We start from the raw sequence: 27,371 nt of genomic DNA, 5'->3' as shown, positions 1-27,371 counted from the left end.
TGTTTTTAGAGGGTATCTTTACGTCGGGAATTTTGTTCTTGTGACATTGTCTAAAAAAGCACTAGGTGGTTGTCAAGAGCCTTAGCCAGTAACCAAAATCCCAGGGGTGACAGATGAAGATCATCTCTGGCAAAGCATCAAGGTCTGTTAACTACGTTATCCCAGGCTGAAAAATACTAGATCACTTTTGAATGATGCCAAAAACTAAGCCAATTGTTGAAGTCAATAATTTTTTGTTTGTACTGAGGTATCATCCTAGGCAAAGGTAAAATGCTGCTTATGGATAGGGACATATCTGCCTGAGACACATAATCAGAGAGCTCAGCCATGCCTGTCTTCATATAGTCCAGTGAGGTAGGTCTCAATTTATTCACACCAACATGGACTATGACGGAATCATAACAGTGCCATAGTACCTGTTGTTGAGAGACTTGAGTGCATGTATGATGTGGTGGATCCTGGCACCTGACAAACAAGTGACCATGACTTTTTCCTTATTCAACTTGGTGAGAGGGACATCTGTGTGTCTCACAATTGAGCCACCTATGACTAAGATGTTTGTTTTTGTGTTTTGCCTTAGGTGCATGAGTGGTGAGACACTAGTGTGTGATATATTATGTGTACCATGTTCTGCAGAGGATGTATTATATCAGTTGTGCTTGTGTTTGTGTTTGGGAGGTCTCTGATGTTTAAGTAAGCTTCTAGTAAGAACCTCCACATATGTAGGTTTATGTGTTGTTAGTTTGGTAGGTATAAAAGGTGAGATGTGAATTATGACAACCTACTTAGTATCAGATGAACTGATTGGTGAGGGAGAAAACCTGGATTCTAGGTTCTTCATACAGATGCATCTCTCACATAATGAATTTGTGTGGACTAGAAGAAGTGGGTTGTCATCCTATCTGCCTTTTTAGGGACAGTTGGCTGACTATCAAGAAAACTGCAGACAGTAAGACACACATAGGTAAGTTTTTTTTTTTTCCATTGGCACAATCACTTAAAAGTACAATATAATTTCTAATTTTGCAATTATGTCCTGCTCTAGGTATTAACTCTAAATCTTTACAATATTTCCAAGCTTTAGAAAATAAACATGTCTGGGTATTGCAGGCTTTCTATTAAACATAATTGCAAACTAAAACTTTGTAAGTCAACAGCAAACACAATTTTATGGCTTATGACTGTGTAAGTATAAATGTTTATTCAACTTCACTTGCTTTTTTAAAAGTTTGTCCTTTCTGAAAAAAGTACACTTTGTTGCCAGTCTTTTGAACTCTGTTTTTTTATTAATTTTACTCTTGATTAAGTTCTCTTTTCCTCATTACATTATCTGTCTTGTGGTGTCCCTATCAGTTGACGGAGTTTTCAGAAAATTGAAATTCGTATGGCTAAGGCCATATGATCCAGTTTTTGAAAAATAGAAGCTTTTGAATCTATATCGTGGTACAGTGCAGATCTGCAAATTTACCTTTTCCCTCACTGTAGTGTGATCTCGGAGTTGGTATATATAATTTGCATGGGAAGGAAGTAGTGATGCAGGTAGATTTTTGTGTTTTTTGTGCTTTTTTTTTTTTTTTTTTTTTTGCTGTTCGATCATATGGTCTCAACCGTATGAAGTTTGAGTTTCTGAAAACTAATTCATCTGACATAGGCCTATCTTGTGACAAGACACAGTGATAGAAGGAATTTTGTTTCTGAATTAATTCATTAACTTCAGGCTAACTGGTGTCGATTCTTTATGCAATGCATTGCACTCCTATATCCTTTGAAGAAGGAGATTATCTATGGTTTCTTTTAAAGTGGCAATCTTCACAATTCTTAAAGCATAAGGCATATGTTTTTCCAGTAGAGCATCTACTTGAGACCAAAATAAAGTTTTCCTCTGTGAATTTCTCCAAATGTTTATGGTTTGTTGTTTTCTAATATCCTGACAGGAATGGATGTCATTGTTTAGTTATGGTGCAATTAAAATTTATGAAATGAATATGGCTTCAGTCTTTGATGCTGGAAAGGAACGCGCTTCTCAACACAAACAGTGTACCAAGAATTGCCTCTTTCTGGAGTTTGTATGGTGTTACCTGTATCAGAGACATATTTAAGTTTGCTTTAAAATTATTTTTTTATTGGCCGTTTTGCTCATATCTATCTGGGTATCTTTATTCTACATTACTGTAACTTTTGCTTGCATATCCTGTTATTTTATGACTTCATGTCACTCAATATGCAGGACATTATAACAGGTGTAGCAATTTCTGTGATTAGTACTATATTTCTCCTTTTGTCCTTCAATTAAAATATCTGTTTTTCTTGTTTTTCCTTTCTTGTTTATTATTATTATGGGGTGATCCTATATATTCAAAAGTAACATAAGAGTCTTTCCACATTATTGTGTCTTTCAGTGTAAAGACCCTCATCCATAAGTATATCACAATCCACAACAATATGTGAAACTTATTCCTGTTCTGTGCTATAAATCCTAATTTGTCGCACCTCCCACTTTTTCAATGTATTTTATAAACTGACATGTATATAGTCTGGTATCTTGAGCTGCCGTTATTACATTTTCATCTTTTGGTCTAAATTCACCTCTCCTTAGACATTCATGTGTCATATCTTAATTAAACCACAGTGATTCCAGCAGTTCTCTGTAATTGCTATTATAATTGTGGGTTTTTCTGTTTTCTTTTTTTTTCCCCCTCTGGTTACATTCTTTATATCCTTTATTTTGTCTTTGGCCCTTTATGTGTGTTATTTATTAAGATTCCTGACATGTCAAGACTGTCATGGTTTTGAATTGCTGTCAGTTTAGTTTTTAAACTTTTGCCTAAAGCTTTCTTTGAAAACAGTATGTTTAATTTTATGTGATACACTTCTTGACTCTTTTAACTTCTGCTCCTCACAGAAAGAGGAGATTTCCAGTTCAGTTCTTGGCTGGGATATTTTATGTGTAGAGTGTGCATATTCTCTATATTTTCAATCAGGTTTTCTGCAGGTGGCCCAGTTTCCTCACACATTCTATAGGTTTCATTAGGTTTACTGGGGACTCTAAACTGTCCATAGTTGTGAATGCATGGTTGTGAGATACAGAAGAAAGACCTGGCAACCTACTTCTGTTCGTTTCCCTTTGCCTTAACAACTCTGAGGATAGGATAGTCTTAGCTGTCCATAGCATCACTCTAGGAGTTGGCTGCAACTTTTAAGGCAGTGCATGAGAAGCATGTTCGTGTGACAAACTGATATTTAACAAACTTTTTATAATCCTCCATATGAAAAGAGCCTCTTTGACTACTAATACTTCTCAGCCTAGGAAGTCATATATGTTACCACATTAGCTGCTATTTACTCACATTCATAAAATAAAGGTGTGAGGCTTTTTTGGACCCACAAAGGAGCTTTAGAATTACACTGAATGAATTGACAAACAGCAGTTTTTAGTTTCTTTTGATTATTGTACAATGTGAGACTCGGTGAGAAGATGTGCAGTGGTTAGCCATTTGTATCAATGTTTAGCATGCTGGCATGCTATTACCAGAATAGTTTAGAGCTCACGAGCTCACTCCTCGAGAGGCACTATAACTTCCATAACCTTTTTAGAGTGGCATTTGTAGTAGATTACTGGAAAGATAAAGCTTACTGCTTGGATCACTTATTTAAATAAAATTTAAACACATTTACTGAACATTTTAACTGGCTTTGCAGTCCAAAGCAAAGGGGATCTTTATGAATACTGCTGTTCAAGGTATATGGGTAGGTGCTGTTCCCATCTGTATGCTGCGTGTGTGTGTGTGTGTGTGTGTGTGTGTGTGTGTGTGTGTGTGTGTGTGTGTGTGTGTGTGTGTGTGTGTGTGTGTGTGTGTGTGTGTGTGTGTGCATGTGTGTTTGTTTTTTTCTAAAAATGTAAAATTAGATCCAAGAAAAAGGTATAATACAGAGGAGCTGCATGAGGCATATAACAGAGTAGTAGACAACTTATCTGTCATGGCCTCAGCAATTGCAGTCAACCTTCATTTCTCAGCTATTTTTCTTAGTATGGATTTATGCTTGCTTCATGATTCACAGGTGCTGGAATCATAGGGAGTGTGTTGGGGGGAAGACAAAAGCCCCCCCCTCCCCCACTTTAAATGAAATCATGGACTGCAGTCTTGGCTCCCAGCCATCTGTGTAATTAAAAAAAATGTGAGCAGCTGTCCCTTCCTTACTTCAGTGTGTGTGCGCGCGTGTGTGTGTGTGTGTGTGTGTGTGTGTGTGTGTGTGTGTGTGTGTGTGTGTGTGTGTGTGTGTGTGTGTGTGTGAATGTGTGCTAGTGTATGTATGCAAGTTAGTGTGTGTGTGTGTGTGTGTGTGTGTGTGTGTGTGTAATGCAGGACTATGTGTATTCATGTATGTGTGAGTGTAAACGTATGTGTATGTGTGTGTTTACACTCTTGTGATTCAGTCACTGTATATCTCAGAAGTTATGCAGAAATAGGTGAACAATACCTCTAAACTGTACCTATTTTTGCAGAACATCTCAGACTTTTGCAGTCCCTAATTTTCTGGCAAACCAGTGAAGATTACAAGCAAGTCGATAATGCCAGACATTAGTGTTTTTGTTTTCTTATTGTTCAGATAATGCATGTAGATGCAAAATCTATTGATCTATTAACTTTTTAAGTGACTTAGAGTAATATTAAAAATCATCACAGATTTTGTTACTTATTATTTTTATTTATGTTCAGAATTCTAGAGCAAGGACATTGACAGACTTAAAGGGAGCCATACCTCTGAGCTATTCCTGGATTTTGTAGAAGGTCTATGATTTTGCCTCTTATTATTTTGCACTGTTCTTGATTTTCTTGTAAATCACTGAGGATTACCAACAAGTCAGTGGTGCTAGACATTAGCATTTCTTTCTTCTTATTTTTCAGAAAATGCATGCTGCTGCAACAATAAAAGTTATCTATTTACCATAACCAGATATCCATGTTGTCTTCTTTTCATCCACTTCAACTTTTAGGTTATTGGATGCAGCCAGAACTGACCACGGCATCTTTAGAAGGATGTGGATCCAGGACTCTGACACCTCCCCTACCCATAATTCCTTTCTTCCTCCAAATACTTCAGATCAGTTATCTTACTTGTCAGCTGACAGATTCTCTCATTATCTCACAAAACAATAACAGAAAACATAGAAAAAAAAACAACCAAGAAAGGCTGCATAATGACAAGGTTCCTGGTTAGGCCCATTCAATCAAAGAGTACCACCACATGAGAAAAAATTTGGAAGGGGGTAGGAAGGAATGTTGAACTAGATGAAAAGTGGACAACACAGATCAGTATCTATAGTAAGTACATAATTTTCATATCTGTTGTCTTTTTTTTGGCAGATTCAACTTTTGGGACAGATTCCCTAGCTGCCACAACCTGGGAGGTATCAATGAAATATATTCCTGCGAATAGTGGGACTGAAAGACGTATGTGACTTTGACTTTATGTCTGAGTTATAATGAAAAATGAATGGGTGGACTCTAGACCAAATTGTAGTAGCAGATATTTCATCTGTAGGAACTCAGCATGAAGGCATTAGATGCAGCCATAGCCATTGTTGAATGAGCTGTAATGCAATGGAGACAGACAGCCAATTAGAGTGAATTTTGAAACATTCTGCCCTAACTTTGTTTTAGAAAAGGCTACAAATAACTGATCAGATTTTCTGAAATCACTAGTCCTATGGAGGTAAAATCTAAGCTGTCTATAGACATCTAATAAATACAAAGTATATTTTCCTTTATTAGAAAATTGTGGAAAGAATACTAACAAAGTAGTGGTTTGATTAATGTCAATTTCAGATGACACTTTTGAGATGAAACCCTATCTTTACGGAATATCAAATAGGGAAGTTTACAAGCGAGTGCTTGTAATTCAGAAATTCTTCTAGCTGAAGTGACGATCACAAGAAAAATAGACTTGCAAGAATAGTATTTTAAATCTGCTGATGCTGCCTATTTGAAAGGAGGTTTTGTTAACACTTGACATATAATGGTGATATCCCAAGGAGGAATAGGATCCCTTATAGGAGGTCTCAGTAAGAAAGTTCCTTTTGGAAATGCCTTTGAAATCTTTAGAGAGGCTATAGCCATTTGATTTTGTCCAACATGGAAATTAGAAATAGAAGGTATCTGCATTTCGATTGCAGTAAAACTGCACCCCTTCTGAAGAAGGTCTGATAAAAAAATCTAGGATAGAAGGAAATGGAGCTGAAAAGAGATCTATCCATTTAACTGCTGCCCAAAGAGAAAATCTCTTCCATTTGCTAAGGTAAATATTCCTGGTACTTGAGTTTTGTGAGGGTAATAAAATATTAACTGCTTTAATGGAAAGCCTAGCATCTCAGAGCATTGTTAAAATTGGAGTAACCAAGCAGTTACCTTCATTGTCTCTGGACTTGGGTGAAGCTGCCCAGATGTGTGAGTCAGAAGATTTGGAAGGTTGTCCAATGTCCAGTGAGAACATAGTAGATTATGCCACAGGAAGTGAAATCACATTTGATGAGGCCAAAAGGGGGCAATGAAGATTACCTTGGATTTGCACCTTGTTGCTTTCCGAATAAACTTTGTTATTAGAGGAAAGGGGGAAAATTGAAAACCCGGAGGTCAGCTGTGGACTACAGTATCCCTTGGCAAGTGCCCCTGTGGAGGGATTAGGGTGAAGTAACTGCTGCATTTGTGTTTTAGGTATGAATCAAAAAGATTGCGGTGTAGTTGGGCCCAGTGGCTGAAGATCTGATTCACCACTGTATGACCGAGTGGCCACTCATGAGGCACTACAGTGGATCTGCCTAGCTTGTCTGCTAACATATTGGAAGTCCCAGGAATATACATTGCTGTGAGAAAATAATGGGAAGATATCACCCATCGCCACCCTGTCATGGCCTCTCAGCACAGAGGATATGAACGGGTTCCACCCTGCTTGTTGATGTACCAGATTACTGGCATGTTGTCTATCTGGATGGAGATCACACCCTTGGGAGGGAGTCCTAGAAGGCCTGCAATGCTATGAGGATTGCTCTCATCTCCAGGACATTGATGTGGAGAGTGGCCTCTGTGTTCAACCATGAACTGTGAACTGTCTTCCCTTCAAAATGGCCCCATCCCCACCCCAGGAGGGGGAGAGTAGGATTTATTCTCAATGATTCTCCATCTTTGTGGAAAATGATAAAAAGTGGCTTGTATGGAACACTTATAATTCAGAAATGTGTTTAGCAGATGTAATGACAATCAGGAAAACAGTTTTCCAGGAAAGATACTTAAGGTAAGCCAATGCTGCTGTTTCAAAAGGTTTCTGAGTCAACAACTGAAATAAAATTGATTTGATCCAAAGGTAGTAACAGTGAGATATTTCAGAATAGCAGACAGTCCTCTGCGTGTATAAAATACAAACAGAGGATCTATATTTTATCAATATTTATAATTTCTAATTTTCTAGCTTGTCAGAGATTCTGAACAACCGCAATGCTTTAGACAGATGCACATCAGGGGTGGGAGGGCAGAAACATGTCATATGCATATACATTTATTTAGGTTAAGGCTATATTGTAATCCTTCATGACCCTATTCTCCTAAATCACATTATTACCACTGTAAGAGGCTCAGCAGCATATGTGAAATATGCAGGTAACAGCTGACATCTTTCATGTCAGTACAGAAACTATCTTCTGAAAACAAGTAAGCTTCCCATTTCCAATATTTAGACCCTTGATAAATGTTCAGCAGCATTTCTAGTAGTTGCCGAAGAAACATAAATCTAATCAGAACATTGAATAAAAACTTCCTTAAAATTTGTACAAAGGCAAACATTTCATCCATTTCCTGGAATTATTTTATCTGTTCTGTGGTGTGCTGTATTATGCCACAGACCCCTCACATAGTATTCTTCTTGTCTGTAAAACTCAATTGTTCCCAAGAGATCAAGGAGGCATTTGAATGCTTAATTGATAAAGCATGTAATACGTATATATGTAGATCTATATCTATATATCTATATCTATCTATCTATCTATCTATCTATCTATCTATCTATCTATCTATCTATCTATCGATCTCTTCTTGGTTAACAAATAGTTTTAAATAAATAAGGAAATGTAATAAGTAAGTGAATAAGTAAGCACATGAAAAACAAATAAAGAGAAAGGATTAAAAGATTTATGGCCTTGGTTAAAAAATTCAATAGCTCAAAAAATGTAACCATTGCTTAATGTCCCATATACCAATAAAACTCAAAAGGTAGTCCATGTATTTCGAAGACCTTCTCAGATTTATGGAAAATTAATGAATCACATAATACTTCCCTGCTAAAAAAAGAATAATAATCTATCCAGCTTGCTCTGGAATGAGATTTGGAAGGAGTACATCCTTAACAAAGAGCCTGTCATCCCTAATGCTGCATTAGGGTTCAGAGTGCCACAAAAATTCATGAAACTTTTGAAGCAGAAATAAACTCCAGGGCAGAATAAACCATTTTGCATTATCATATACCTAATACCTGTTATTCTGATGGTCATTTCTTGCCTCTCCACCCACCTTGTCAACAGTTTAATATTTTTTATATGGTTTTAGCATGTCAGGTTAGTGCGACTGAATAAAGGATATATGTCATCTGGAATGAGCTGTTTATGGGTATAATATATGGTTCAGGGGAATACACCAAAACTGAGGCTACTATGTGTACCTGAGATGATGAATTATACACCACAGAGTGATATGTGTACTGCACACCCTCTGCAGCCATACAACCACCAGTGTGTCTCAAATAGAAACTGGGCATTCATAAACATATCTATCACTTTTCCAAAGGAATGCCTCTGGCTTCTAACTCTGGTTAATTCTCTGGGAAAGGCTGCTCAGTAACATTCTCTGGCTATATTTGCCCTCAGAAAAAATCTGAAGTACAATTCAACATCTGCACACTGTTGCCTAAAATCCAGAGAACAAGTAGCAAATAAAATAGTTAGTGTTGTCCACATCAGTACCCCATAACGTCTGTTAGAATGCAATTATTTGTGTCAATAACCTCCTCTACTTGTAAATCCAGAAAGGCCCTGTGGATCAAATCAGCAGTCTCCCTGTACCTAGAGGCCCTGTCCTATGAAGGAGAACACACTAAATAATATATCTGAGCTAAGAACGTTTTAAATGTTCAGTATTACTGATGCAGGGTTTTTTCAGTACAGTGGTGATGGCAGTTTTACTCTTGTTCACTAAAATATCTCTTAGAAGCTATAAACCAAAATAATAATAATAATAACAATAATAATAATAAGTATTATTATTATTATTATTATTATTATTATTATTATTATTATTATTATTATTATTATTATAACAACAGAACTCCCAACTGGTCTTTTTACTTTTGTATTCAGCACTTTTGCCTCTTAAAACAGATTTCCTCAGAATAAAATTAAATAAAAGACATACACTTAAATATTCCACTATCACATTAATATAACGCACATAACCAAAAAAATCATGATACTGCATCAAGACATTTACCAATATACAAATATTAGTTATAATTGCTGGCTTCATATATAAATAAAAACAACTACTAAAAAACACAAACTACACCAACAGTGATGGTATTAAAAACATATTTTAAAATTCAAGCATATTTAATCTTAAATTTCAAAATAATCTTTAAATCCATACCCTGACTGATAACTGGGAAAACAGCTGCATATAAATGAAGCTGCCATCTTAATTCTTTGTCTTTCAATACAGCATCAATGTCATCCCCTCTGATGGCTGTATTATCATTATCAATCACAAAAATCAGATTTTTTTTAAAATTAACCTACACAGGACATTCAGTATTATTCCTCTTAAAGGAATAAATATGTCCTCTAATCCATGTTTTTCCTACTTCCTAATTGTTTTCCTACATAGTATGCTTGGCAGGTATCACAGTATGCCAAATATACTACTCCAAATAACTGTCAATTAAAATGACCTAGTGACCCTATCATTCTATCACATGAATTTATCAACGTGCTATTTCCTTTATGGGTGAATCTGCATTGCAGAGAGTGCTCAGATATAAATGCATCACTTGCCTTGTGGGAATATAAATTGTTTTAGTAGTCTCCTACTAATAACATTTTCAGAGTTCTATGATTTTTGTTCATTAATGATGGTTCGTTCCCCAGAACTTTGAGTTGAGCAGAACTACCACTAATAATCTCCCAAATGGTTTTAATGATGAACATAATGGCCTCATTATCAATGCTATATTTCAACACCATAGAATAAAACCTGATTATCAGATTACATGTGTTTCTTTTAACATTGATACCCATTGCCAAAACTGATCTACAATTAGTTGTTCTCTTGTAAACTAGTGGGGTCCATTAAATCTGAATTATAACCCTTTATAAGAAACATATTTTTTAAATTATTGACTTCATCCAGACAGATGTTATGCAGCATTAATCTAGGCAGTCTTACTAGTTGGCCTTTGAACCTGTTTTTCTTTACTAGAGTGGGATGAACACTTGTTACATGTAAATATGAATTCCTAAAAGTGCTTTTTTCTAAAAAATTATACATATAAGCCTTTCATTCATCTTACCTTTTAAGATAATGATATCTAAAAATTCACTGCAATCAACTGAAGTTTTACATTTCATTTGTAAAACGCGTGTACTTGAATTCAAATATTCCATGAAAGATGTTCAATGAATCATGTTCCTACCCCATAACAACAAATTCCTTTAACTTGAGTAAATAAAGCAATATTGCTAAACAATAATGTTGTGCTTCTGACTTTGTAATAAAACCGCAATACCCATTGCTACTTCTCAGAAATGATAAAAAGGTACCATTAAATATGAAAACAAAATATTATTTAACATCAGGTCCACAATATCATATTTAATGGCAATAAGTATCATTAAATATGAAAAATATTATTTAACACTTGTACCATAACATCACAAACTGTATATCTCAACTTAACTTCCATCATCTTACAAACTAACAAATGTTCTCTTAACATGTCCAAACTTTGTGTCTGGGAATTAATTTTATGGGATTTTAATACTGACTGCAACAAGTAAGGCATCAGAGTCAAACAGTACTCCTCTTAATAAATTTAAAGAGTGTTAGAGGTCTGTTAAGCAATATGAATCATGGAAAAGTAAAGCTTTCAAAAGACTGTTGTCTTTTGGAATCTCTAGCTGAAATGACAGGTCTTACAGGAGGCTCAGCAAGGTCACTGTGAGTCTTAGGGATCCCTAACATAACGGGCAATTTAAGCACAGTTAATTTTAAATACTGAACATTTCATCAGTTTATAGACCATGCACATGCATATAACTCAAATTTATCTTACTTCATGATTGTCATGGTTCTTATTATTCTGTAATTGCACAGGTCTTTCAGAGTTTTAGAAACATCGCTAGAAAAAATTAAAAGAAAACTCAAAGTCTAATCGATAATAATTCACAGCTACGGTAGTTTATATTTATTAGTTATTTTATGTATGTGTTTGAATTTGAAACCAATAATTCTAGCATTAACAGCTGTATTTTGATAATTTTTTTTATGCAATTTCATGTGATTTTTGCAGGGGTCATGTGGTTTATGACCATATGATTGTGGATTTTTTTATTTAACTGTATTCATGAAAACAATAAGTGGAAAGGTCACTGAAAAACAATCAGTAAAAACAAAATGAAAACTCCACCAAAGCTAGAACTTCCACTGAGTGACCTCCCAAACCTCTTGCATCAGAGGCACATGGGATATATGCAAATGACCCTTATGAACATCAGGTGTTTCAGCTAATTGGTGATTCTGAATGCCCATGACTTGTTTTGTTGTTTTAATAGACAATTTCAGGCCAATAAAGCCCAACCCCACTAGCTGTGGATATGCATATTTCAGCCTTGTTATTAACTCATCAGCACAGCACAAGAAGAGTGTTTGATTAAGCATAAGAAAAACAGGGCTGGTATACCCAGCTGATGTCCATTATCATTAGGGTCACTGCAACAATATCCCAAACAACAAATTAAAACAACAAGTGAAAAGGTCAATGAAAACCAATCAGTAAAAACAAAATGAAAACTCCACCAAAGCTAGAACTTCCACTGAGTGACCTCCCCAACCTCTTGTATCAGATGGGATATATGCAAATGACCCTTATGAACATCAAGTGTTTCAGCTAATTGGCAATTCTGAATGCCCATGACTTGTTTCGTCATTTTAATGGACAATTTCAGGCCAATAAAGCCAAACCACACTAGCTATGGATATGCATATTTCAGCCTTGTTATGACCTCATCAGTACAAGCAGAGTGCTTGACTAAGCATAAGAAACACAGGGCTGTTATACCCAGCTGATGTCTATTATGATTAGGGTCACTGCAACAATATCCCAAACAACAAATGAAAACTAAAAGTGAAAAGGTCAATGAAATCCAATCAGTAAAAGCAAAATAAAAACTCTACCAAAGCTAGAAATTCCACTGAGTGACCTCCCAAACCTCTTGTATCAGAGGCACATAGGATATATGCAAATGACTCTTATGAACATCAGGTGTTTCAGCTAATTGGCAATTCTGAATGCCCATGACTTGTTTCATTGTTTTAATGGACAATTTCAGGCCAATAAAACCAAACCCCACTAGCTGTGGATATACATATTTCAGCCTTGTTATGACATTATCAGCACAGCACAAGCAGTGGATTTGACTAAGTATAAGAAACACAGGGCTGTTATACCCAGCTGATGTCCATTATCATTAGTGTCACTGCAACAATATCCCAAGCAACAAATGAAAACACTAAGTGAAAAGGTCAATGAAAACCCATCAGTAAAAACAAAATGAAAACTCCACCAAAGCTAAAACTTCCACTGAGTGACCTCCCAAACCTCTTGTATCAAAGGCACATTGGATATATGCAACTGACCCTTATGAACATCAGGCGCTTCAGCTAATTGGCAATTCTGAATGCCCATGATTTGTTTTGTCGGTTTAATGGACAATTTCAGGCCAATAAAGCCAAACCCCATTAGCTGTGGATATGCATATTTCAGCCTTGTTATGACCTCATCAGCACAGCACAAGCATAGCATTTGATTAAGCATAAGAAACACAGGGCTGTTATACCCAGCTGATGTCCATTATCATTAGGGTCACTGCAACAATATCCCAAACAACAAATTAAAACAACAAGTGTTGAAAAGGTCAATGAAAACCAATCAGTAAAAACAAAAATGAAAACTCCACCAAAGCTAAAACTTCCACTGAGTGACCTCCCCAACCTCTTGTATCAGATGGGATATATGCAAATGACCCTTATGAACATCAAGTGTTTCAGCTAATTGGCAATTCTGAATGCCCATGACTTGTTTCGTCATTTTAATGGACAATTTCAGGTCAATAAAGCCAAAGCCCACTAGCTGTGGATATGTATATTTCCACCTTGTTATGACCGCATCAGCATAGCACAAGCAGAGGGTTTGACAAAGCATAACAAACACAGGGCTGTTATACCCAGCTGATGTCCATTTATCATTAAGGTCACTGCAACAATATCCCAAACAACAAATGAAAACAATAATTGAAAAGGACAATGAAAACTAATCAGTAAAAACAAAATGAAAACTCCACCAAAGCTAGAACTTCCACTGAGTGACCTCCCAAACCTCTTGTAAAAGAGGCACATGGGATATATGCAAATGACTCTTACTGACATCAGGTGTTTCTGCTAATTGGCAATTCTGAATGCCCATGACTTTTTTCGTTGTTTTAATGGACAATTTCAGGCCAATAAAATCAAACCCCACTAGCTGTGGATATGCATATTTCTGCCTTGTTATGACCTCATCAACACAGCACAAGCAGAGTGTTTGACTAAGCATAAGAAACACAGGGCTGTTATACCCAGAGGATGTCCATTATCATTAGGGTCACTACAACAGTATCGCAAACAACAAATGAAAACTATAAGTGAAAAGGTCAATGAAAACCAATCAGTAAAAGCAAAATACAAACTCTACCAAAGCTAGAAGTTGCACTGAGTGACCTCCCAAACCTCTTGTATCAGAGGCACATGGGATATATGCAAATGACTCTTATGAACATCAGGTGTTTCAGCTAATTGGCAATTCTGAATGCCCATGACTTGTTTCATTGTTTTAATGGACAATTTCAGGCCAATAAAACCAAACCCCACTAGCTGTGGATATACATATTTCAGCCTTGTTATGACATTATCAGCACAGCACAAGCAGAGGATTTGACGAAGTATAAGAAACACAGGGCTGTTATACCCAGCTGATGTCCATTATCATTAGTGTCACTGCAACAATATCCCAAGCAACAAATGAAAATAATAAGTGAAAAGGTCACTGAAAACCAATCAGTAAAAACAAAATGAAAACTCCGCCAAAGCTAGAACTTCCACTGAGTGATCGCCCAAACCTCTTGTATCAGAGGCAAATGGGATATATGCAAATGACCCTTATGAACATCAGGTGTTTCAGCTAATTGGAGATTCTGAAAGCCCATGACTTGTTTTGTCATTTTAATGGACAATTTCAGGCCAAAAAAGCCAAACCACACTAGCTGTAGATATGCATATTTCAGCCTTGTTATGACCTCATCAGCACAGCACAAGCAGAGTGTTTGACGAAGCATAAGAAACACAGGGCTGTTATACCCAGCTGATGTCCATTATCCTTAGGGTCACTGAAACAATATCCCAAACAACAAATGAAAACACTAAGTGAAAAGGTCAATGAAAACCCATCAGTAAAAACAAACTAAAAACTCCACCAAAGCTAAAATTTCCACTGAGTGACCTCACAAACCTCTTGTATCAAGGGCACATTGGATATATGCAAATGACCCTTATGAACATCAGGCACTTCAGATGGCAATTCTGAAAGCCCATGATTTGTTTTGTCGGTTTAATGGACAATTTCAGGCCAATAAAGCCAAACCCCATTAGCTGTGGATATGCATATTTCAGCCTTGTTATGACCTCATCAGCACAGCACAAGCAGAGTGTTTGACTAAGCATAAGAAACACAGGACTGTTATACCCAGATGATGTCCATTATCATTAGGGTCACTGCAACAATCTACCAAACAACAAATGAAAACAATAAATGAAAAGGTCACTGAAAACCAATCAGTAAAAACAAAATAAAAACTCCACCAAAGCTAGAATTTCCACTGAGTGACCTCCCAAACCTCTTGTATCAGAGGCACATGGGATAGATGCAAATGACCCTTATGAACATCAGGTATTTCAGCTAATTGGCGATTCTGAATGCCCATGACCTGTTTCATTACTTTAATGGACAATTTCAGGCCAATAAAGCCAAACCCCACTAGCTGCAGATATACATAGTTCAGCCTTGTTATGACCTCATCAGCACAGCACAAGCAGAGTGTTTCACTAAGCATAAGAAACACAGGACTGTTATACCCAGTTGATGTCCATTATCATTAGAGTCACTGCAACAATATACCAAACAACAAATGAAAATAATAAATGAAAAGGTCATTGAAAACCAATCAGTAAAAACAAAATAAAAACTCCACCAAAGCTAGAACTTCCACTGAGTGACCTCCCAAACCTCTTGTAGCAGACGCACATTGGATATATGCAAATAACCTTTATGAACATAACCCTTATGAACATCGGGTGTTTCAGATAACTGGCGATTCTGAATGCCCATGACTTGTTTTATTGTTTTAATGGACAATTTCAGGCCAATAAAGCCAAACCCTACTAGCTGTGAATATGCATATTTCAGCCTTGTTATCACGTCATTAGCACAAGCAGAGTGTTTGACTAAGCATAAGAAACACAGGGCTGTTATACCCAGCTGATGTCCATTATCATTAGTGTCACTGCAACAATATCCCAAGCAACAAGGGAAAATAATAAGTGAAAAAGTCAATGAAAACTAATCAGTAAAAACAAAATGAAAACTCCACCAAAGCTAGAACGTCCACTGAGTGATCTCCCAAACCTCTTGTATCAGAGGCACATTGGATATATGCAAATGACCCTTATGAACATCAGGTGCTTCAGCTAATTGGTGATTCTGAATGCCCATGATTTGTTTTGTCGTTTTAATGGACAATTTCAGGCCAATAAAGCCAAACCCCACTAGCTGTGGATATGCATATTTCAGCCTTGTTATGACCTCATCAGCACAGCACAAGCAGAGTGTTTGACTAAGCATAAGAAACACAGGGCTGTTATACCTAGCTGAAATGTATTCAGAAAAAGTCTGTTTTTTTATTGCCAAAAGTACTAAGCTCAACAATAAAAGCTCTATTTGGGAGTTCCCCATGTTTTTATTTTTATTTTTATTGACCTAGTGATTCATTTTAGGTTTGCAGTTTCAAAGTGGACTCTAGCAGCTTATGGATTTTCCATTCAGGTTTGTTGATGAGGTATTGAAACACACATGATCATTTTGCAGTGTCTTCCTTTTGATTGATAATTTCGGATAGCAAGTTAAGATCATGCATCTTATTAAAACATCCATACACACTAACTTAGAAAACCAACACTAAGCACTCCAAGCGTACACGACACTTCCACCAATGTTGAAATTATCAAAAAATCACGAAAGTATTAACGTGAACACTGACACTTTATTCAAAAGAAGTTAAAGCGCTTTTCGTCATCCGAATAGGATGACTTCCTCAGAACAAATTCAAACAAGTATACAGTCCCCTTAAATAGTCATTTGCCTTCTATTAATGAAAACAATCATCATTAATTAGCAGTTAAAGCTGTATTCTCCACATACTGGGAAACAAAGTAACCCAGTATTCTGATAACCCACACTTGCATGTAGTATCAGGTATATAATGTCTACTATTTGGTATTTCATCAAATAAAGTATAAATAAATAAAAATATACATACATTAATAAAAATTGTAAAAGTTATAAAAGTATATGTATGCCTATACACATATATGTAACAAAGAATGTGTACAAGCCAAAAAAGTATATGTATATGTACAATTCAATATTAAAACATAACTTATAAGACACATAAAACACATATCAAAATTTCAACTATTATACGGAAAATGATTGTAGAAAAGATTGTCCAAGAAATTATACAACAAATGCTCTACTAAAAATGTTCATAAACGTGCTGTGGTGTTAATAAATACACCTACAGCACTAAAAAATAGTAGTATAAATGCATTTAACTAAAAGTAACATCTACCGTCTTAAACTTCTAAGTTTAAGCAAACAACTAATTAAACATAGGTCATTCAGACCAGGAAAAGAATAAGAATTCAGTTTTATTTGCCATTTCAATTCTTTTTCCTCAAGAAGCAGGGATAAAGGAGCCCCCTGCTGGTGTTCAAAAACTTGATCAATCCATACACACTAAGTATCCTACCGGAAATGACGGACAGACTCACTGATTTTGTAAATTCCCATACAAAACTCTTAAAAAGAAACAAGAACAAAAGGTGATGCCTGTTCAGCACAACAACCACGCATTTAACACTCAAGTAATCAACCTGATTAAAACTCTCAGCAGTTGCAAACAAATGTGATGGTGTACCTCTGCCATCAGTTTCCTTGCACTAAGTGGGCACACTGGAATGCTAGAAAGCTGTGGAAATGGAAAATGGAAATAAAAGTGCAGCATTAGAAATTAAAATCTGCACCTCATTCCATCCTTGAGTATGTACCACTGGATTGTAAAATTTGTTACAGCATAGTATAGATATCCTATTCACTACACTGTATATTATCCTGAAACTTCACACAGGACATTAAGTAGCAGCATCTCAGGGGTCCCCATTCATTAGGTAGAGTAGTGCACCGTATTCTATCATTGAGTATGTACCACTGGATTGTAAAATTTGTTACAGCATGGTATAGATATCCTATTCACTGCACTGTATATTATCCTGAAACTTCACACAGGACATTAAGTAGCAGCATCTCAGGGGTCCCCATTCATAAGGTAGAGTAGTGCACCTTATTCCATCCTTGAGTATGTACCACTGGATTGTTACAGCATGGTATAGATATCCTATTCCCTATACTGTATACTATCCTGAAACTTCAGACAGGACATTAAGTAGCAGCACCTCATGGGTTCCCATTCATTAGGTAGAGTAGTGCTCAAGTTATTTTCCATTCAGAATCAAAGTGGTGGCTCCACATTACAAAGAAAAACAGGAGGGCATCCCTTTGATTTCTGCTTAAGCAGCAAACACACTTAAAATCAAACTGAGCAGATGATACGCATACACTAAAATGCAGTTATATAGCACTAACAGGAAAACAGCCAAGCATATACATTTCCCAAGCAGCAAAACTGCTGTGGAAGTTTGACTGAGTCCATGGGTTCCACATACTTCATTCCCTAGAAGATGAGCCTAAACCAGAAAAAGGAATTCAATTTATACAGTGTGAGCTCCAGTTCTGGATCCATCTGTTTTCATAATTTCTGAAACTTTGGTTGTGATGAGAATGTTCTTTTGTTACATGTAGCCCACAGCTTCTGTAATTTAGGCAAAATAACCTTTTCCTCATTGGAAAGATACTTGTAACTCCATCTCATGTACAAAGGCCAACATGGTCATTGTTATTCTTTAATAGTTTTAGGTAGGTAGGTAGCAGGAACTTTATCATTTCAGTGTCCTACTATCAAAGTTATTACCAAAAACAAACAGTGACCCAGGCACTACTGTTGAAGGTGAGCCCATACTGTGATGTCTGAGCAGTCAATACACCACAGACATGTGGTCTGTGTCAGTTGTAATTTGTGATGGCTGCAAAGAGTGCTCTAAAATTTAGTTTAACTTGTTTAAGTACAGCAAATCCAGTAATTATTCCATCAAAATTGTAAGTAAATTCTACCTATCATCCTCAACAATAATTCCTAAAATGTATATGCTGCTATATTGAAAATAGTTCTCTAAGCCTTCATGAATTTGTAGATTGCAATTGTTCTGCTTTAGGATGAATTTCAAATAATTTTTCATTGCTTCCACTCACTGTTGTGACACAACTAGTGTTTACTCCCACAAAGTGGTCCTGCTAATGCACTTGCTAATAGTGTTTCAAAATGTAAATACTGAGACTCCATGAATGTTTGAAAGAAGGCTTTCACTTTCTTTCAGCTCTGGCTAGAGTCTGTAGATTGGTAAATACCACTGCTTTCATTGTGTTTTACTAACTAGTTTCACAAAGGATGCCTTTAATATGTTAATTGCTTGAACTCCTTGGGGTATCTTGTAGCACAGAACATCTGGTAGTTTCAGAAATGCTCAAGTATTATGAAGTCCAATTGACTTTGGATGAGTTTTGAGAACCCACCCCCACCCCACACCCCCTCTCCATTCATTAGCAGAGATCAGGGAAAACAAAAGTAATATAATTGATTCATGTGCATTATATTACATCTGCAAAGTAATTCTTTTAGTAAGCAGATGCAATCACGGTTCTGAAGCTGATGTCCATCCTTGATGGCCGATGTCTAGAAGTGCCGAAAATTATCATTTTGAGATGCAAAGTTCAGAGGAGAATTGTGCTGATATGGGAACTGTGCTTTAGTCATTATTTCCCTAAGAAACTAAAAAATAAGCCATATGCAAAAAGTACAAGAAAGTATGAGCAGATCACTGATGTAAGTAATTCATCAACAATATACAGAGTAATAGATCTACACATACACATGTATATAACTATATATATATTTATATAGAAATATGCATATTTCATACATATGTGTATTCTATATCCATATATATATATATATATATATATATATATATATATATATATATATATATAAATAGACATAGATGTGTGTGTATACATATATATATATATATATATATATATATATATATATATATATATATATATATATATATATATATATGCATATATAATGGTTCCCTGCAGAATGTCAAGTATATGTTTGTTCAACACCTGCTTAGTTAACTGCATATGATCAACTAAGCATTTGGTCAACGTGTGCAAGATTGCACAATTTCCATGGTTGGGTAATATGCCCTTACCCCATAATTATGCGATTTTATAGTTAATATATATAATTAGAAGGAGGTGGGGGGATGCAGGGGGGCTTGCCCTCCTAGAATAAATGATGTTTTTTCACTTTTTTTTCTTGCAGTTTAAAGTCTTGCATGGTTATTGTTTGGCACTTCAGTAGTAGCATGTTGACATTCATACTGACAATATTTTGTGCTTGACATTTTCACTTTTGATGTTTGGGTGTTTTGACTATAATCAATACACAGTGATCTATATCATCTTATTTAAAAAAAATGAGAGAATTTCCCACATAAATAAGTGCCGTCCCACTTGATTATTTTTATAGCAACATCTGTAGGTTTTGCCTTTCTTACTCTCCTTCTTTTCTGTCTTTCCTGTCTCCTCCTTTCTCCTTTATTTATATGATGAAGGTTAGCCAGGTTTTGCCTTTCTTTCCCGTCCTTTGTTTCTTTCCTGTCTCCTCCTTTCTACTTTATTTATATGATGAATGGGGTTAGCCTTTGTTGCCCTTGGACTGGCTGTCGCTATGCATGTGGCAGCGATGGTGCTCTGTTGTTAAGTGTGCATAGTCTTATGCCCATTGTGGAACACTTTCTGTGATGTTGCCCACTTCATTTACATGCACTTTGATTATAAAAATCCTCAACTGACCCAGCCTAATGCCACTTTTCCCAGTAATGCAGCTCCACCAATTTCCTCTGCACACAGTTTTGCCAACTACAGATACTAGATGACCTCTGATTCACATTTAAGCAGGTATCATAGTATGGTATCGCTGAAATTTAGCACTTTGCGATTCTAGGAATCACAGACGTATCGTTTCTTATCTTCTAATGATGTTCTGCATACTGTATTTCTTTTCCGTGTTTCTATTACTGTATACCATTATCAGGTTGATCCTTCAAAAAGGCAGACTTTAAAGCAGTAAGTAAAAGAAATGCAGCCTACAATGCTTCATAGATAAGGACAACTCTTTTCAAGATTATACAGACTTTGAAAGCACAAAAGTGCATAAATAAACTACTGTCTCTTTACGGCATAACAGTAATTGTCAGAGCAGAACCAATAATTATAGTCTGGCTATAGACTCAGCATCTAAGTACATGGTGTTTTCATGATTTCCAAGATAAAAGAGTTCTACATTATTAAGCAATCTCATCAAAAGCCCTTCTAGGATATTATTTCAAATGAATTTTCAATATTCTCTAAGGACAGATCCACAGTGTCTTCTGAAAATGTTTGCAGTTAATAGCCACTTAAAATTAGATCATCACTGTAGAACAGACTTTAAATAAATATATGGGTCTTGTAATGTTCTTTCCCACACAATGAAGCCTGACTGGTATGAAAACTCATGAACACTAAACAGAACTATAAAAAAGAATGGGAACATTAGAAGTCTCAAATTTTGAAGACTAGTAGGCATGCAATGACGCATATTGAATTGTATCACTGTTCTTTTACTGCATTAGGAAGTTACACTGCCTGATGGAGGACCCTGTCCTTGCACAGCAGACAGACCAGCCAGAACAGTGGTATGTTCCATAAACAGATACAAAGACGTGTTTTCAGCATGTACTCATTGTAGTGAAAGAAGGCCAGATTTTACTGACATTGCAATATGCTGTTTTGTTTTCAGAATCAGAATTTCCTTTTCCGGCACTTCTCCGCATATGCATCAGATTACAATATAATATGCAGTAAAAGTAAACCCACAGTAGGCATCAAGAATTTATTTATTTATTTATTATCTATTTTATATTTGTTGACCGGGTTTGTCCAACGGGGCTACAAATGCCCATTTTCAGCAGAGGCCCGAGGAAAAAAGCTCCAACAGAAAATAGAAATTTTACATATTAAATACATATAGAAATACATTCATCAGTACCACAGAGTACTGCATTACAGTGCCACACATTACATTCATCAGTACCACACATTATTGCATTACAGTGTCATACATTAAACTGTGGCAAGTGAAATACATAGAAATACATTCACTAGTGCAATAGTTACATAGCTGAAATATTTTACTAGTTATGTTTGTACAGTAATGTGCTAAGAGGAGAAACCTCAGGACCAAACACATGCAACACATAGACCACACAGTCAGAGTGTCAAACAGTCACAGCCCTTAAGGCCAAACACAATGCCAGACACACTCGTCATTGGTGACTCCATGGTCAGACACACTGACGTCCCGCTCACCAGACTGAGTAAGGAGAAGGTCACAGTAAGCTGCCTGTCAGGCGCTAGAATCCGCCACATAACGCAAGCACTCAGGTCTCTCAACAGCAGGCACAAGTACGACTCAGTCATTGTCCACGCTGGTGTCAACGACCTGAGACGTACCTCCTTGGACTACATGAAAAGAGACATTGAGGAGCTCTCTGATTATGTAGCCCAAGCAGGTATGACCCTGACCTTGAGCAGTATCCTACCTTCACCTAGAATGATGCCACAATACAGTGATAAGATGATCAGCTTTAATAATTGGCTTAAATTCTGGTGTCATTCAAAGGGGATCCAATGTCTGTCTGCCTGGGATGACATGCTGGACAAGCCACGCTGCTTCGCAAGGGACAGCTTGCACCTGTCACCCCTGGGCTTCCGGATATTGGCAAAGGCTCTTGCCACCCCCATAGTGCCTCTTTTAGGCAAGGCTCAAATTCTAAACCTACCACCCTAGAACACAAAAAAGGAAAAAAACTAAGGGTAATGCTGCTCAGTGCCAGAAGTCTCAATCTCAAGATGCACGCACTCGAGGCCCTTCTCAGTATGGAGAACATCGATGTCTGTGCTGTGACAGAAACCTGGTTCAAGGCTCCTGAGAGCACCCCAGCACTATCAGGTTTCACCTCATATCATGCGTTCCGGCCCCAAAATCCAGACAACACCAAAAAAGGAGGGGGAATGTCCATATTCATAAAGGACACCCACACCTCAAGGTTGGTGGCAACGCACGATGCATCGGAGACCATCCAGGTGCAATTAACCATAGGCAAGACTGCTCTGCAATTTGTAGCATGTTACAGGCCACCCTCTCAAACTCAGGAACCTCACATGGCCTTCCTGAAAACACTGGAGGGGATAAATGTATCTCCAAACACCATCATACTAGGTGACTTCAACTACCCTAATATAGACTGGGAACACTACTCAAGCCCAAACACTCTTGCCCAAAGGTTCCTGGAGTTCATAAACTCAAATGCCATGGAACAACTAGTCACCATCCCCACAAGAGGAGAAAACATACTTGATCTCATCATCACGAACATGGGATCACAATGTTCAACACCGAAGTATACCCCTCACTGGTGAGATCAGATCATAAACTAATCTCGCTGGAGGTCCTCATCCCGCCCCACCTGAAATAAAAAAGACCACAGTGAAAAACTTCTCAAAAGCTGACTTCACACTCCTAAAAACTAGTGTGGTCTCCTTTAAGGCCCCTGAGCCAGTGGTAAACATTACTCAAACCGCTGAATCACTTACAAATGCCTTCTACCAGCACCTACAGGACTGCATGGATCAGGCAATCCCAAACAAAACTAAGACTCTTTGTACCAAAGGCAAGCGTCCAGTCTGGTGGACCCCAGCCATAAACAAGCTCTACAACAAAAGGAGGAAGCTACTACAAGATAGAGCAAAATCCTTGAAAGGTAAGACACCTTTGATCATTATAAGTAAAAAACTAAGAGCTCTCATAAAATCATCCAAGGCAAATTTTGAGAGAAAAATTGCCAAGGACACAAAAGACTATCATAAGGCCTTCTTTAGCTATGTTAGAAACCTAGGAGGAAACTCCCAGATATGCTCAGAATTAGTTCAAAATGATGTGAAGATTACTGAACCTACACACATTGCCAACATACTGGCTGACAGGTTCAGTGCAAACTCCCCCCCCCCCCAAAAGGCGAGATATCTATACCAGAGGATTGTAGCCCCCCCAAACATCTCCAACGCCCAGGTGAGAACTGCTCTCTCCAAGGCAAAAAAACACAGCATCCATGGGACCGGATGGTGTCCCCGGCTGTGTGCTCCACGAACTCAATGAGGAATTAAACCCGCAGTTAGGACAGCTGTTTAATCTTAGCATCACCTCAGGATACGTACCCAAGGAGTGGCGCACGGCGACTGTGGTACCACTTCACAAGGGTGGTGCCTCCACCGACCCTGGAAATTACCGTCCCATTAGCTTGACAAGCCTTATCTGCAAAGCCATGGAGAGGATCATAATGGAACTCATAAATAAAGACATAGGGAACTTGCAGACTTTGGATCCAACCCAGTTTGGCTTTGTCAAAGGCAGATCATGCCTTTTAAACTTGGTTGACTTTTTTGAAACAGTCACCAAGGCCATTGATGAGGGAAAGGCAGTCCATACAGCTTACCTCGACCTGGCAAAGGCCTTCGATACAATACCCCACTCAGGTATCATCAAAAAACTCATCAGCTTGAATGTAAACCCATACATCACAAGATGGGTTGCAAACTGGCTAAGTGACAGAACCCACAGGGTCAGAGTTGCTGGAGCCATGTCAGACTCAAAGCCTGTCACAAGTGGTGTCCCACAGGGCTCAGTCCTGGGTCCACTCTTGTTCGGCATCTACTTTTCTGAAGTACAAGCAAACACAGGAGGGTTATGGCTGACAAAGTTTGCAGATGACTGCAAACTGGGCCATAGTCGAAAACACTTCTGACACAGATATCCTTCAGAAGGGCCTCACAGAAACGGATAACTGGTGCCAGAGCCATGGCCTAAAGTTAAACGCCAAGAAATGCATAGTCATACCCTTTGGGAAAAACAAGGTTACCCCTAGCTACCATATAGGTGGCAATCCACTGAGCACAGAAGAAGTCATCAGGGACCTGGGGACCCAGGTTGACACTAGCCTTCGTTTGACACTCATGTTGCTAAAGTAGTCAGGAAAACCTTCTACAATGCCCACCTGATCATGAAGGGATTCACATCTAGATCAAGGGAGGTCATCGTCCCCCTGTACTCATCACTCATTAGACCTATGATTGAGTACAATGCCCCATTCGAATGTATCTGACCCGACACCTGCAGCAGCTGGAAAGGCCCCAAAAGTTCCTCACCAAAAGGATAAAGGGTCTCAAAATATGTCTTATGCTGCCCGACTGAAAGAACTCCAGCTCTATTCAGTCTCATACCGCTTGCTCAGAGGTGACCTGTGCCTGACATATAAGGCCATGTCAAACCCAGATTTGATGAATATGCTTCACCTCAAAAATCTAGATCCCTCAGAACCACAAGGGCGGAGACTTAAACCTTGACACGGTTATTAATAGAACGTGCTGGAGGGACAGATTCATCACCCAGAGACTCCCTATGCTGTGGAACAAAATCCCAGTACATGTGAGGCAGAGCACCTCGCTGGCCTTGTTCAAGAGGAATCTTGACCAATGGATGGGAGATCGCAGATATACCCCAGGGATTACTTCAGTGTCACTGCTTGACAGAGGCACAGCAAAATAATAGGCATAGTTTTATTCAAACTAAAGGGGTGGCGAAAGCCACATAACTATGGGCTAGGCTTATAAATGCCCTTGGGCAGATAGCCTAGTATGAACCTATGAACCTATGAACCTATGAACCTATAAAGTAGTAAGTTTGTTTACTGAAGGGAAGGAAGAGAGAAGAGAAGTAAAAAGTTATAGGGGAGTGTTTACGGGGGATAATTACATTGGCAAGTCCATTTTTCATTAAGGCATTTTTTGTAGCGGTTTTGAATTGATTGGACTGTTCAAGAGATCGACTAGTGGTCGGCTATTCCAGGCCTTGGAAGGGTTAAGGCTATAGACTAGGTGACCCATTCTGGTCCTTGGTATGTAGATTTTTAGTAGGCCTTGTTCAGAACTGAGGAGTAATCCAGTGGGTGGGTAATGAGAGATTAGAGATGAGATAGTTGGACAGAAAGAGGGTTTGTAGAGAATGGAATGAATATTCTGAAACTGATTATACTGAAGCAAGTTATGTAATTCTAGCCAATTTAGTTCTTTTAGTGAGAGACAGTGATGGGATTTGTAAGAATTTTGGGCCGCAAATCTGGAAATCCTGTTATAAGTTGTTTCTAACTTTTTTAGTAGTCCAGTGTTGAGGCTGGTGAGAATTTGGGAGCTATAAAGTAAAGTGGGTAAGAGGTAGGCACTTGAAAAGGTTAGTTTCGCTGTTTTGGTAAGATATTTTTTGTTTCTGTAGAGGAGACCTAGCTTGAGATGTGTTTTTCGGATATAATTATTGAAGTGTAAATCAAAGGTTAGTCTATCATCAGTTTTGTACTGGTGTCCACCTGTATTTGAGTATTATTTTGTGACAGTATGGAGAAGGAAGACTTTATGTGGTTAAGGTTTTTAGGGAGAAAGAGTAGTAATTTGGTTTTCTTTGAATTAAGGATAAGTTGGTTTTCAGATAGCCAGTTTTCTACAGAGTTAAAAGAGGACTGTGTGTCTGATTTTAGCTGAGTTGGTGATTCAGCAATAGTGATAAGTGTAGAATCATCTGCATATTGTATCAGTGAGGATCTAGTACAGGAAGAGTAGAGAAGGTTGGTAAAGATGTTAAAAAGAAGGGTCCCAAGGATGGAACCTTGTGGAACATCCGCTTTAACAGGAAGAAGAGGTGAGAAAGCTGAGAGCCATTTGACTGATTGGAGTCTATCAGAGAGATAGCTGTTAAACCAAGATATGGTAGATGGAGAGAAGTGTAAGCTTGCTAGTTTAAGGAGAAGAAGTTTATGAGAGACTGTATCAAAGGCTTTAGAGAGGTCAATGAAGAGACAGGAAATAAGTCTGTTACTTTCTCTAGTGATACAGAGTTTAGGAAAGACAGGAGAGCTATTGTAGTGCTGTGTATAGGTTTATAGGTTCATAGGTAGGTACTAGGCTATCGGCCCTGGGGCCTATACAAGCCCAGCCAAAAAGGTACCCTGGCTTTTGCCACCCAAGAAAATTATTTTCCAGTGCCACTGTTGAGCAGAGCCACAGAGGTGATCCCTGGGATGAATTTCCTACCTCCCATCCAATCATCAAGATTTTTCTTGAAGAGTGCTAATGAGGAGCATTGTTTGATATAGATAGGTAGTTTATTCCAGAGTATGGGAAGTCTCTGGGACAGGAATCTATCCCTCTGGCATGTTATGTTTATTGTGTTGACAAGGTTTAGGTCCCTAGATCATGTAGCTTGGAAGGACTGGGAGTTCTTTAAGTGGAGCATGTCCAGCAGCTCTGGGTTTGACATAGCTTTGTATGTTAGGCAGAGATCACCTCTGAGTACG

Source organism: Protopterus annectens, chromosome 5.part0 (assembly GCF_019279795.1).
Source record: "Protopterus annectens isolate FY-2018-M chromosome 5.part0, PAN1.0, whole genome shotgun sequence".
Lineage (NCBI taxonomy): Eukaryota > Metazoa > Chordata > Ceratodontiformes > Protopteridae > Protopterus > Protopterus annectens.
Note: the sequence above shows the minus strand (reverse complement) of the source record.